General features: G+C 45.5%; 1 protein-coding gene across 2 annotated transcripts in view; it reads right to left on the bottom strand.

The window, feature by feature from the left end:
- The window catches only part of WDR27 (WD repeat domain 27), a 585,895-nt gene that overhangs the window by 221,632 nt on the left and 351,311 nt on the right, over nucleotides 1-12,952 (bottom strand). The window lies entirely within an intron of this gene.

Below are 12,952 nucleotides of genomic sequence, written 5' to 3'. Positions count from 1 at the left end.
AATCTGGCGAAAAAGAGAGACGGAATCATGTTACTAAATTACTCTGAATTGTATTCAATAGAAATTCATTTGCAATAACATCTACTTAATTAAATTTGGAGGTTTCCTTCATCAACTAGCAGATGCCAATGCCAGACGAATATATCAACATTTCAGGCATAGTTACTTAATTAATAGACATTTACAAAACACTATGTGAAACCACGTCCCGACTAATTATGGAAGAATAATTGAAAGTACTGATCAAGGGGTGGCTTTGCAAATGGTTAGGAACAGAACTGGTAATCAGTGACGCTAGCTGATCTTTATATTAGTGCAGGTCTTAGTCTGTTGAAGTTGATTTTACTAGCATTACAGTAATTGTAACAGTAAAAAATGAACCCAGTAAATGTCACAGAATATGCAATACATACATGCAGCATACTTTTGTAAGGGTCTATTTAAGTCACACATTAATTTCTTGCCATGAAATGTGTGAAATACATTCACTGGCAGTGCTGGTTTTAGAATTTTGCTGCCCATAGGCACTTACCTTTTTGCCACCCTGGCTTCCTCCTCTTGCAGCGTCCCAACACGTTTCCATGACAATAGGATGCCATGTGACATCACGTTGTCATGGCAATGCATTGCAATGTGACGTCGGGACGCTGCGACGCTGCAGAGGGAGGTGAGAGACATTTACAGAGGCCCCATGCTCTCCCCTGGCAATCAGTTTCATTGTTGTGGGGAAGAGAGTGGGGCCTCTGTAACCGCAGCACCGCCCCACCCCACCCCTGATTTTGCCACCCTAAGCCCAGACCTAGTAGACCTATACATAAATATGGCCTGACTATTGTAATACTGTACTTCAACTTCCGAACTTTAAAATAACTTATCGTTAGCTGTTTCAGCATGTTTTAAGGCACACATATTGTAGAATTGTTTTTATGTCCATTGTTTAAAAAGTAATTATGATTTCATCATTAGTCAAATAGATAAACCTATAAGCTGATATGCATTAATAAATCAGACACAAAAAAAAACGAAACATACCCATTTTGAGAAGGATGCAAAAAAAAAGTTAAATTGTTGCTTTAAATTGAATTTTGGAAAATAATTTTAGTAAGGAAGCAAAAAAATGCTACATGTAAGTGCCCCTTCAAGTATCCACTTAGAAAACTGGTATAAGGTTCGGACACATTCATCAGTGGCAGTGCAGCAGGACCGGATCAAGAGCGTGTAATCGGAGGACGGATGGGGAGTCCCCGCTGCTGCCACAGGACCGTCTTTTCTAAATGCTTATTGATTAATCCAGGGGTTCTCATCTCCAGTCCTCAAGACTCCCCCAACAGGTCAGGATTTCAGGATATCCCAGCCTCAGCATAGGTGACTCAGTCTTTGACTGAGCCACTGATTGAGCAACCTGTGCTGAAGCAGGGGTATTCTGAAAACCTGACCTGTTTGAGGGTCTTGAGGACTGGAGTTAAGAACCCCTGGATTAAGCACTAAATGTGAGTGCATTACGTTTTCATTGTTATCAATAAAATAGCTTGTAATATTTCATCACTGGAGGCACCTTCTGCGCTCTTTAATTAAGTAATAATCCCCAAAGAACAGGACATTACTGGCCAATAATGCCCTGGCTGAAAGAGTTGAAGGCCCGAGGCGAAGCCGAGGGACTTTAACCCAGCCAGAGCATTATTGGCCAGTAATGCCCTGTTCTGAGGGGATTATTACTGTTATAGGCTAAATGTAGGCTTATTTCATAAATAATAGACACTTTTGTATAGTTAAATTGTTTTTTTATTAAAATAAAATGGTAAATACATGAAACCACCTCTATATACGCTTACACTGCAGATATCTGAATCCACACACTGCCGCCTCCTCTGTACACACACACACACACACACACACACACACACACACACACACACACACACACACACACACACACACACACACACACACACACAGCAGCTCAACACACACAAACTGCTGCCATACACACACACACACCACACACACCAAAGCACCTCTACACACACAATCACACCACACACACACAAACACAGCACCTCCTCTACACTCACAAGACAGCACCTCTACACACACACACAACACTGCACTTCTATACACAACACAGCACCTCTATACACACAACATACACACCCACACAGAACACTGCACCTCTATACACAGCACCTCTACACACAACACAGCACCTCTACACACACAAACTGCTGCTACACACACATGCTACACCCATAAACACTGCTGCTGACACTGACACACACACACTGGAGCTCTATATACACACACACACACAGCACCTCTACACAGATATACAACACAACAGCACAGCACACACACTGCTACTGACACCTACTGACAGACTCACACACAAACTGCAGCCACAAAGAAACTGCAGACAGCCACTTACTTCTTTGCAGACTACCCCACCTCCACCCCCAATTCAACTGAATCTGCTCCGAAAATCTCAGTCAGCTCGGGAGGGGGAGGAGTCAACCCGTGGCTGATACTTCCTGACCAATCCCCTGCCCTGTCTCAGCGGTTCTGAAAGCTGATTGGCTGAAAATAAACACATTGAAAACTGCACTTTGCAAGCTGCTAAAATTCCGGGCATTACTGATTGGATAATGCCCGGAATTTTAACCAATCAGAGAGCAGGGTTTTCAATAATGCCTGGAATTTTACTGCTTTAGCCTATAATAGAACATATAGGACACATTTATCACCTGCCTGGAGTAGGTGATGCTTTTACCTGATCAATCTTAATAACAGGCCATCCTTAAGAACCACAATGTCAATATCTAATGTTCTATAAAAACATAATTGATTTCCTCATTTCATTTTTGGATGACGTATTCTCAGAAGGAAGCTGGTTACAGAAATGTTGTTGGGAGTTGCCACATATGTTTGTCTGAATTAACCATGGGCCGGTACACATATTTTCAAGACAGAGTCCTCTCTAATTTTAGATTTTGCTCCGTAACTTTTCAATTAATATATAAACATCATTAGCATACAGTACACATTTACAAATTGTTCTGAAAGAAAGCTTGACATGTTTTGTGAGACTTTTATTTCCTTCAAAATGTCCTTGCAAAAGCGGTTTATTGAATATAAAAAGATAATTTTTGATCAGAAACAGACATTTTCGCTAAAGGGTAATACTGTATTTACTAATAATAACTTTAATAATAACTCCCAATGGGACTTAAAGTGCTTTACAATTACAGTACTGTGCGCCGTACGCAGCACATAGGAATGTTACAAACACAGTAAATGCCCAGATGAGTTTACAAATCTAGGTTCTTGGTGTCTAAAGCACAGGGAAATAAAGTAACTTGGCCAAGGTCACAAGGAGCGGACATCGAAAATTGAACCAAACTCTCCCTGATTCAAACTCGGTGTCATTGTTTACAGATTGTCTTTACTCTGAGCCACTCATTCTCCCTTGCTCTAGTAAGCGGAACTATTCACTAAGACATCTTCCAGAAGGTGTCTTATCTAGGAGCCAAGTTTGCTAAGGTGGGATTCAGTTGCAGAGCCATATACTATGTCTCCATAGTCAATAATTGGCATTAGCATCTGCTGTGCGATACGTTTTCTGACCAGGAGACTTAGGGAGGAGTTGTTCCTGTAAAGTACCCCTAGTTTGGCATAGGTCTTGGTTGTCAGGGTATCAATGTGCATCCTGAATGTTAAGTGGGAGTCAAGCCATATGCCCAGGTATTTAAAACTAGTAACAGGAGTTAGGGTGGTGTTAGTGTTAGTTCTAATGTGGAGCTCAGTCGCTGGAAGCTTTAAAAATTTAGTCTTGGTCCCAAATACCATTGTTACAGTCTTGCTAGTGTTTAAAAACAGTTTGTTTTGGGAAATACAGTTTTTGAGTCTCAAGAAGTCAGACGGACGTATGTGTTGAAGGTCAGAGAGGCTATGGCTGTGTGCATATAGGATTGTGTCATCTGCATACATGTGTATTGAGGCTTCCTGACAAGCTGTGGGGAGATCATTGATGAACACTGAGAAGAGTAGGGGCCCCAGAACAGAGCCTTGCGGGACGCCACAGGTGATATCCAGGGGGTTAGAGTTAGAGCCAGAGATGGACACATGTTGGGATCTACCTGATAGGTAGGACTGAAACCAGTTTAAAGCATGCTTCCCTATTCCAGAGCTCTGGAGTTTGTTAAGCAGGATAGCATGATCAACAGTATCAAAAGCCTTTGCAAAATCTAGGAATACTGCACCAGTGAGTTGACCCCGTTCCATTCCACACTGGATTTCATTGCAAACTTTTAGCAGGGTAGTTACGGTAGAGTGTTTGGGCGAAAGCCAGATTGGAATTGGCTAGGGAAATTTGTCTTGTTATAGTAATCGCTTAATTGGGAGTTGACACATTTTTCCATGACTTTGGATAGGATTGGGAGAAGGGAGATTGGCCTGTAGTTTGAGACAGTGTTTTTGTCCCCACTTTTGAAGATTGGGACAACTCTGGCAGCTTTCCAGGTCTTAGGGATATGGCCTGCAGACAGGATAGAGTTGACTATGGAAGCAATTGGTTTGGCAATTGCTGGGGCACCAAGTCTTAGGAACCTAGATTGTAGTAAAGTAGAGTAGATGTCCCATAGGACAGAGCACAGCAGTATCAAAGGAGGGGGCTACAAACCAGCAAAAACGGTAAAATTATTTATTAAATAACAAGTGAGGAGTACAGGGCTACTCTGACGCGTTTCGGGAACAGGTCCCTTTGTCAAAGAGTGATGCACGCACCACCCAAGGATGAGCTGCTACTGCTCCCTCAGTAAATATGAGCCTAAATATATTCATTTGAAAGGCTTGGTTCAGAAGAAAATTAAGGTTCTTGGTGCTTTCAAAGTTTGAGGCCAATATTAAAAAGCTGAAACCGCTTAAAAGTTATTATTATTATTTTTTTTTAATGCAATGTTATACTGAAGAGACTGAGTAGTCTGTAATTTATTGTAGCTTTTGTAGACATAAGCAGGCTTTTCTTAATAGTGATGTAATTTAATAATATGTACGGTATGCATTTATATTCCCCAATGTTTATTTTGTGGGTGTTATCTTTCATTATGTTTTATTTCTCAATAAATGACCTAATGCCTGAAACCTGAACTGAGAATCAGAAAATCCAGCTATATATCTATAGATTTCTTGATCTGATTAAATGTTTTTTTTTTTTCCCGTTTTATACTATGGAGTGTGCGTTCTCTCTTTTTGTTTCTGTAGATCTCGTGTTAGAAGTGGTTTATCCTGCAAGTAGCTGCCTCAAGTCTCCATTACCTACATTGTTATATTTTTGGGTCTCATATACCCATCAGAACCAGAATCCCAATTTTTTATCTCCTTTTTATTTTTCAATTTTTCATTTTTACATTTTATTGTTATTACAATTTTTTTATTTGTTCCTATTATCATTTGTATTTTTATCCTATTCATTCCCCTACTATCTGATCCACCTTATTTATATTATACCTTTTATTTTATCACATTTTTGGTATCTACATTGATCCCCTATTTTCAACTACTTTTCATCCATGTATATAATCACTTATGTACATTCACCTTTAAACATGGACTGTCTCCCTGTAACGAGTGCTCACCACAAACAGGACGGGACCGCAAGGCTGAGGTGGGGATATTGGTAAACACCAACCTATAACCGCGTAACCGCGTCCGGAGTGCAGAGTGAAGGTCGTGTAGCCGGGTCAGGGTAGGCGAGGTCAGAATGGTCGTGATACTCGCCATGGTCTAGGATTGGAGAAGACTGTTGTGCGTAGCCAGGATCCAGGGGTAGAGAAGGTGAGAGTCCAAATGCAAGCCGAGGTCAGGGGTCAGAGAAGGCAGTTTTCCAGGTACAAGCAGAGGTCAAAAGAGAGCAAGACAGAATGCACAGAGCAACAGCAGGGCAGCAGGATGCTTGAGGCAAGCACTACGCCCTTGAGGCAAGCACTACGTAACATAAACAAAATTATGCTCAGCTTTTCTTGAGGCAAGGCTGAGCATATAAGGATCAGATAGCCAATGAGAGAGCAGCACAAGGCTGTGAGCAATGAGTCATTAGACATAGGCTGTCCACTGATAGGCAGGGGTGGGGAGTATTGCAGGTGTGAAGTAGCTGTTGGTATTAACCCCTTGCGTGCCTGTGTTAGTGCAGCACCCGCGTGTAGTCCTATCAGTGCTAGGAACGTCCACCATGACATCATGGACCATGTCGCGGGGGCGGGGCCAACCCTGTTCCTGATAGGTGCAGCACTGCGTGTGATCTTTGTGCGGGGCACGTCATGGGACGACACAAGGACAGGGCCTAAGCCCGATCCACGCGATGTCCCCCAGCCTGGTAGCACGACTCCTGTGCGCAACATCAGTGTGAGGTGGTCACCGGACTTGTCACGGGATGCGTCACGGAGGTGGGACCGAAGTCCAGTACTCACACTCCCTCAGAGCCTAGAACCTGGCACATATTAGTCTACTAAGATTGGTTATTTCACATGTACTTTGGTATAGTGTTATGTATTTTTCACATAGTTAGTAGTTCACTACACACTTCACAATTTGGCACTGTTTTCATTCTTTGTATGTATATGTCTATAAATTCAAAATCTTATTTGTGAGTGTCTGGAGACCATTTGAGTGGTTTGTCGGTCCGCCCGCCCTCCCACGGCTCTCATTGGCTGGTGTCTCGCTCCCCCCCCCATGACTCTCATTGGCTGGTCTACTTGAAGCCACTGTTCCACTCACACCGCTTCAGACTCTCACCAGTGTGGACTGCTCACACCCCAGAGCTTCCTCATACTGTGAGATTTGGGAGCCTACCCTGTGCTCACACCACTTCAGACTCTCACCAGTGTGGACTGCTCACACCCCAGAGCTTCCTCATACTGTGAGATTTGGGAGCCTACCATGTGAATTACATCCACGCCCGCTCAACCCTAGAGACGCTGACGTAACGCTCACCAAGACACCAAAAGTAAGTACAACACTCCCTCCCCCCCCTCTCACCGCTATGGACTTGCGCCCCTCCCCTACTATCACCCTTCTGGCCCTCCTTAACGGCTGTCCCCCCTCCCTGCCCCCCCCTCCTCCCTGCCCTTCGGCCCCCCTCCCCCTGCCTGCCCTTCGACCCCCCTCCCTGCCCTTTGCCCCCCATCCCCCTCCCTGCCCTTCACGCCCCCCCCCCTGCCCTTCACGCCCCCCCCCTGCCCTTCACGCCCCACCCCTCCCTGCCCTTCACGCCCTCCCCTCCAGGCCCCCCCTCCCTGCCCTTCACGCACCCCCACTCTCCTACCTGCCCTTCACGCACCTCGCCTCCCCTCCCTGCCCTTCACGCACCCCGCCCCTGCAATCCCGGGCAACGCCGGGTATATCAGCTAATATATGTATATGTATGTATATGTATATATATATATATTGTAATACAGTGAAAAAAATGGTATATCAGCTAGTATATGTATATATTGTGGCAGGATGGCCGTGGTAAGTGAGGAGACAACACGTCTTTTCCGGTGAAATAATGCTGTTGGGTTTATTTGTCCAAAAAAACGGTAACTATACAATGGGTACACTGTCCCTTTAAAATTGAAATGGAACCAAAACCTAACCCCGGTCGGGGTACTAGCTAAACAAAAGTGCAGGCTAACTATCTGGCTGGCTAGCTAACCTATTCCAGCCCAATAAAGTACAGCAAACGCAGTTGGCTCCTTACCTGGGAGCTTTATTCTTCCCTCTTGGGACAGGATCGCTTTGGGCAGCTTGTGTCTGTCTTAACACTTCTCTGTCTTCCCTATATGCCTCAGAGAGAGAGACTGCCGCCCCAGAGGCATTTCCTCTTCCTGTTTTTAAAGCAGGTAAAGGAGCTTTATTCAAATCACCTGTGGTCTGCTTGACAAGCTGAGTTAACCCCTCGTTTACTGGATAGCATGCATACTGCCATCTCCTATTCACATACATGGAGTCAATGACCCTATCACATATCCCCCTTCCCAGCGTAACGTTACCGAGTGGAGCGGCCCGTGCACTGAGACTGTGCACCCTAGAGAGTGCATCAGCATTACCGTGCAGTATGCCTGGCCGATGTTGGATCGTAAAGTTAAAAGGTTGCAACGACAGGAACCAACGGGTAACTCTCGAGTTCTTTTCTTTATTTCTGTGCATCCACTGTAGTGGTGTGTGATCTGTTACGAGTGTAAAAGACCTGCCTAAAAGGTAATATTTCAATGTGTCTGTTGCCCACTTTACGGCCAAACACTCTTTTTCTACTGTGGCATATCTTTGTTCCCGGGGACACAATTTGCGACTTAAATAGAGGACCGGGTGTTCCTCTTCTCCTACAAACTGGGACAGTACTGCTCCGAGACCTACTTCGGAGGCGTCCGTTTGTAAAAAAAACTCCTTTTTAAAGTCCTTTTTAAAGTCCGGGTGACTACAGAGCGTTGTGCATAGGTCTACAAATGCGGTCTCCGCATTACTGTTCCATTTTACAACATCAGGTGCCTTTGCCTTTACTAGATCTGAAAGCTGTGCAGCCCGGGTTGCAAAATGGGGTATAAATCGCCTGTAGTAACCTACAATGCCCAGAAACGTCCTAACCTGTTTCTTTTTTAGGGGACGAGGCCAACTCTCAATGGCTTCAACTTTATTGAGCTGGGGTTTTACTGTCCCCCTTCCCACAACATAGCCAAGATATTTTGCCTCTGCTAGGCCAACTGAACATTTAGCTGGATTGGCTGTAAGACCCACCTCCCGAAAGGTTCTTAACACTGCTTCAACCTTTCCTAGATGTGAGTCCCAATCTGGACTATGAATTACCACATCGTCTAAGTACGCTGAGGCGTAGTTCGAGTGTGGGTGTAGCAATTTATTCATCAACCTTTGGAAGGTTGCAGGTGCCCCATGAAGACCAAAGGGTAAAACAGTATACTGAAATAGACCATCAGGTGTGGAGAAGGCCGTTTTCTCTTTTGCTGACCTTGTTAAGGGGATTTGCCAATAACCCTTTGTAAGATCTAAAGTGGTTAGAAAATGAGCCCTCACCAACTTCTCAATTAACTCGTCTACCCATGGCATAGGATAGGCATCAAACTTCGAGACTTCATTTACCTTTCTAAAGTCGTTACAGAACCGTATTGTCCCATCTGGCTTAGGTACCAAGACAATAGGGCTGGACCATTGACTATGGGACTCCTCAATTATGCCTAGATCTAGCATTTTTTTTACCTCCGACTGAATAGCCCCTCTTCTAGCTTCTGGGATTCTATAAGGTCTTATCTTAATGACTACCCCTGGCTTGGTGATGATATCATGAGAAATCATCCTAGTTTTCCCTGGTACGCTGGAAAAGACATCTCTGTTCCTTTTCACCAAATCTACAGCTTCTTTGTGTTGTTCAGGCGTAAGTTCTGCCGATATTTGAACAAGTGGTTCCTCCCCTTTCCTGGATTCGTTAGCTACTACCGACAGGCATACCTCTCTATCCTTCCAGGATTTTAATAGATTTATGTGATAGATTTGCTCTACCTTCCTCCGGTCTGGCTGTCGAATTTTATAATTCACCGGGCCGACCTGTTCTAGAATCTCATATGGCCCCTGCCAATGTGATAACAGCTTACTTTCGGCCGTGGGAACAAGGACCATTACTCGGTCCCCTGGTCGGAAGTTGCGAACCGTAGCCTGTCTATTGTAAAGGTTCCGTTGGGCCCTCTGTGCCTCTTCTAGATGCTGTCTGACTATGGGGGTAATATGCGCAATACGGTCTTTCAAATCTTCCACAAATTGGACGACATTTTTCCCTGGCACAGCTTGTTGCTCCCACTCTTCTTTGAGGCTATCCAGAATCCCTCTTGGGCGTCTCCCATACAGGAGTTCAAATGGGGAAAACCCCGTAGAGGCCTGTGGTACCTCTCGGATAGCAAACAAGAGATAAGGCAACAAGATGTCCCAGTTCTTCCCATCACTAGCGACTACCTTTCTCAACATCATCTTCAACGTCTTATTGAATCGTTCTACCAGTCCGTGCGTTTGTGGATGGTACACAGAGGTTCTTAGGGACTGTATTTTTAGCTCTACACATAAGTCTCGCATAAGTTTAGATGTAAACGGGGTACCCTGATCTGTCAGAATTTCTTTCGGTATCCCGAGTCGGGAAAACACCTGTAACAATTCCTTAGCTATAGCTTTGGAGGAAGTGTTACGTAAAGGTAGTGCCTCTGGATATCGAGTGGCATAGTCTAGGATCATCAGAATGTACTGATGACCCTTGGCAGATTTCTCCAAGGGACCCACTATATCCATGGCAATCCTCTCAAATGGGACTTCAATAATAGGCATAGGGATCAATGGGGCCCTCAAACGTGGTCGGGGGGCTGTCAACTGACACTCGGGACAAGAGGCACAGAATCTCTTTACTGCATTATATATCCCTGGCCAGTAAAACCTTTTTAGGATTCTTTGCTGTGTCTTCTCTACGCCCAGATGACCCCCCAACAAATGAGAGTGTGCTAGCTCTAGGACCTTCCTCACTAATGAACTGGGTACTAACAATTTTTCTATTTCTTGGCCCTCCTCTTGGCTCACATGGTATAACAAATCATTCTTAATGCAGAAATATGGATAGGATTCCTTGGTGGTTCCTTCTGGGGGTGGGACCCCATTAACTTCTACCGCCTGGCTAAACCCATTTTTCAACTGGGGATCATTAGCCTGTTCTCTACCAAAGTTAGTTAGGGACAGTTCTAGACTTCCAAAACCTTCTTCATCTGGAGTTTGGTCGGTTACCTCCACGGGTAACTCAGACACCTGATCATCAACAGGCCCTGTCTCGGACAACTCTTCTCCCTCTGGTCTCCCTCCGTTAGGGGTAGTGATCAGTGCTAACTGGGGTGGGGGTGTACCTCTTTTTTTTCCGTTCCTACGTTCCCGTTTTGACTTAGGGGTTTTAGACACCTCGGCGACTAATTCGGGGTCTGTAAATGGAAAAAGCTCATCTGGAGTAGGATTGTTCAAGGTGAGCTGTCCTCTGATCAGGGTGTCAAAACCAGGGAAATTACAGCCTAACACTAGGGAATGGGGTAATTTTGGCACAACTGGTGCCATAGTTTCGATGACTTGCCCCTCAACTTTTACTTTTATCAGAGTCGTGGTGTACGGAAGCGTACACCCATGCACACATAATACCCGCAACTTCTCACCCTGGGGTAACCGGAGAGGCTTAACCAACTTCCCGGATACCAAGTTAATATTGCTCCCTGAGTCTACCAGTGCGGAGACTGGTTTTCCATTTAACATCACCATGGTGAGGAAGTTGTGGGTACGTTTTCCCTCGCGGGTCATACCCACCACTCCACAAAATTCAGTGAGCCTTAATATGTCCCGTCTCCCCACACTCAAAACAAACAATTGGCCCAGTTCGTTCTTGAAACCCTTTCTGAAATTTAGAGTTTCTGTCCTTATCCTGGTTTTCTTCCACCCGCTCAAATCGTGCGTACGGTCGTGGGTCCTGGCGCCAGCGCTGGCCTCTACTGTTCGTGTTGGGACGTGGGTTGTAGTTTGTGCGAGTGGGGCGTGACAGTTCACGGGTAGCCAGAAACTGCTCCACTGCGCCTACCATGGCATCACAAGAGAGGGGATCTCCCTGCCCCACCCACTGTTGAAGGTCCTGGGGTAACGCTCGAATGAAGCGGTCCAATACCACCATCTCAAGGATCCGTGCCGGGCTATGTTCCTCTGGTTTTAGCCACTTGGACGCTAGGTGAATCAAATCCCATAACTGGGATCTGGGCGGCTTCTGGTCCTGGTATTTCCACTTATGGAACCTCTGCGCACAAACTGCGGGAGTCACACCAATCCTTGCAAGGATTTCGCTTTTCAGACAGTCATAATCTGCTGCGGCTTCTTCGTCAAGGTCACAATACGCTTTTTGGGCTTCCCCCAGTAAAAAGGGTGCGATAATCCCAGCCCATTTGGAGCGGGCCCACCTTTCCCGGGAAGCGATTCGCTCAAAGGACCTGAGGTATCCCTCGACGTCATCGTGTGGCGTCATTTTCTGCAGGTACTCGTTCGCCTGGACGGGCCGCGCTGGGGCCGTACTTGACAAGGCCATTTTAATCTGGGCCAGCTGCTCAATCAGTTGCTTCTGTGTATCTGCAACAATGTCAAGCTGGGCTGCAAATAACCGGTTCGTCTCGCGTTGTGCAGCCGTGCTGTCCTGTCCCAGTTTGTTAGCTTCTTGCTGGACAGCGGTGCTGTGTACTAAGGCCTTCACAACGTCTTCCATAGTGGCAGCTACCGCGTGGACAGATTCCACCAGACGCAATCTGTAGCTCCGCCCCTTTTACAGGGTGTTCGCCATCCCACTTCTGACACCACGTGTGGCAGGATGGCCGTGGTAATTGAGGAGACAACACGTCTTTTCCGGTGAAATAATGCTGTTGGGTTTATTTGTCCAAAAAAACGGTAACTAAACAATGGGTACACTGTCCCTTTAAAATTGAAATGAAACCAAAATCTAACCCCGGTCGGGGTACTGCTGCGACACACTTTATTCGAGCAAATACCCAGTATGTACCTGGCAGATACCTGGAATGCGCCGCTCCTCACCTCAGACAAGCCCCGTTGCGTTTGCCTTCCCAGCCATGGTTCATGCCTGGCTGATGGGCGGCTGATCTGTTAAATGATAATGATTAGGATTTAATAGGCTGCAATGCTTCACGTGTCTACCAGATGGCATAAATTCATGAATTGTAATGCAGTATATATATATATACTGTGCAGTATTGCAGCCAGCGGGAATAAAATGCTTCAATCCCTGCCTGGAAAATAACGCAATGCACTCGGGCAGAAAACAGTCACAAACCTCAATACACCCGAGTATACCCGAATTCGTGGGACTAGCCGAGCTCGAATAAAGTGTGTCGCCAGTGTACTAGCTAAA

Source organism: Ascaphus truei, chromosome 4 (assembly GCF_040206685.1).
Source record: "Ascaphus truei isolate aAscTru1 chromosome 4, aAscTru1.hap1, whole genome shotgun sequence".
Taxonomy (NCBI): Eukaryota; Metazoa; Chordata; class Amphibia; order Anura; family Ascaphidae; genus Ascaphus; species Ascaphus truei.
Note: the sequence above shows the minus strand (reverse complement) of the source record. Positions and strands in the feature narration are given on the sequence as shown.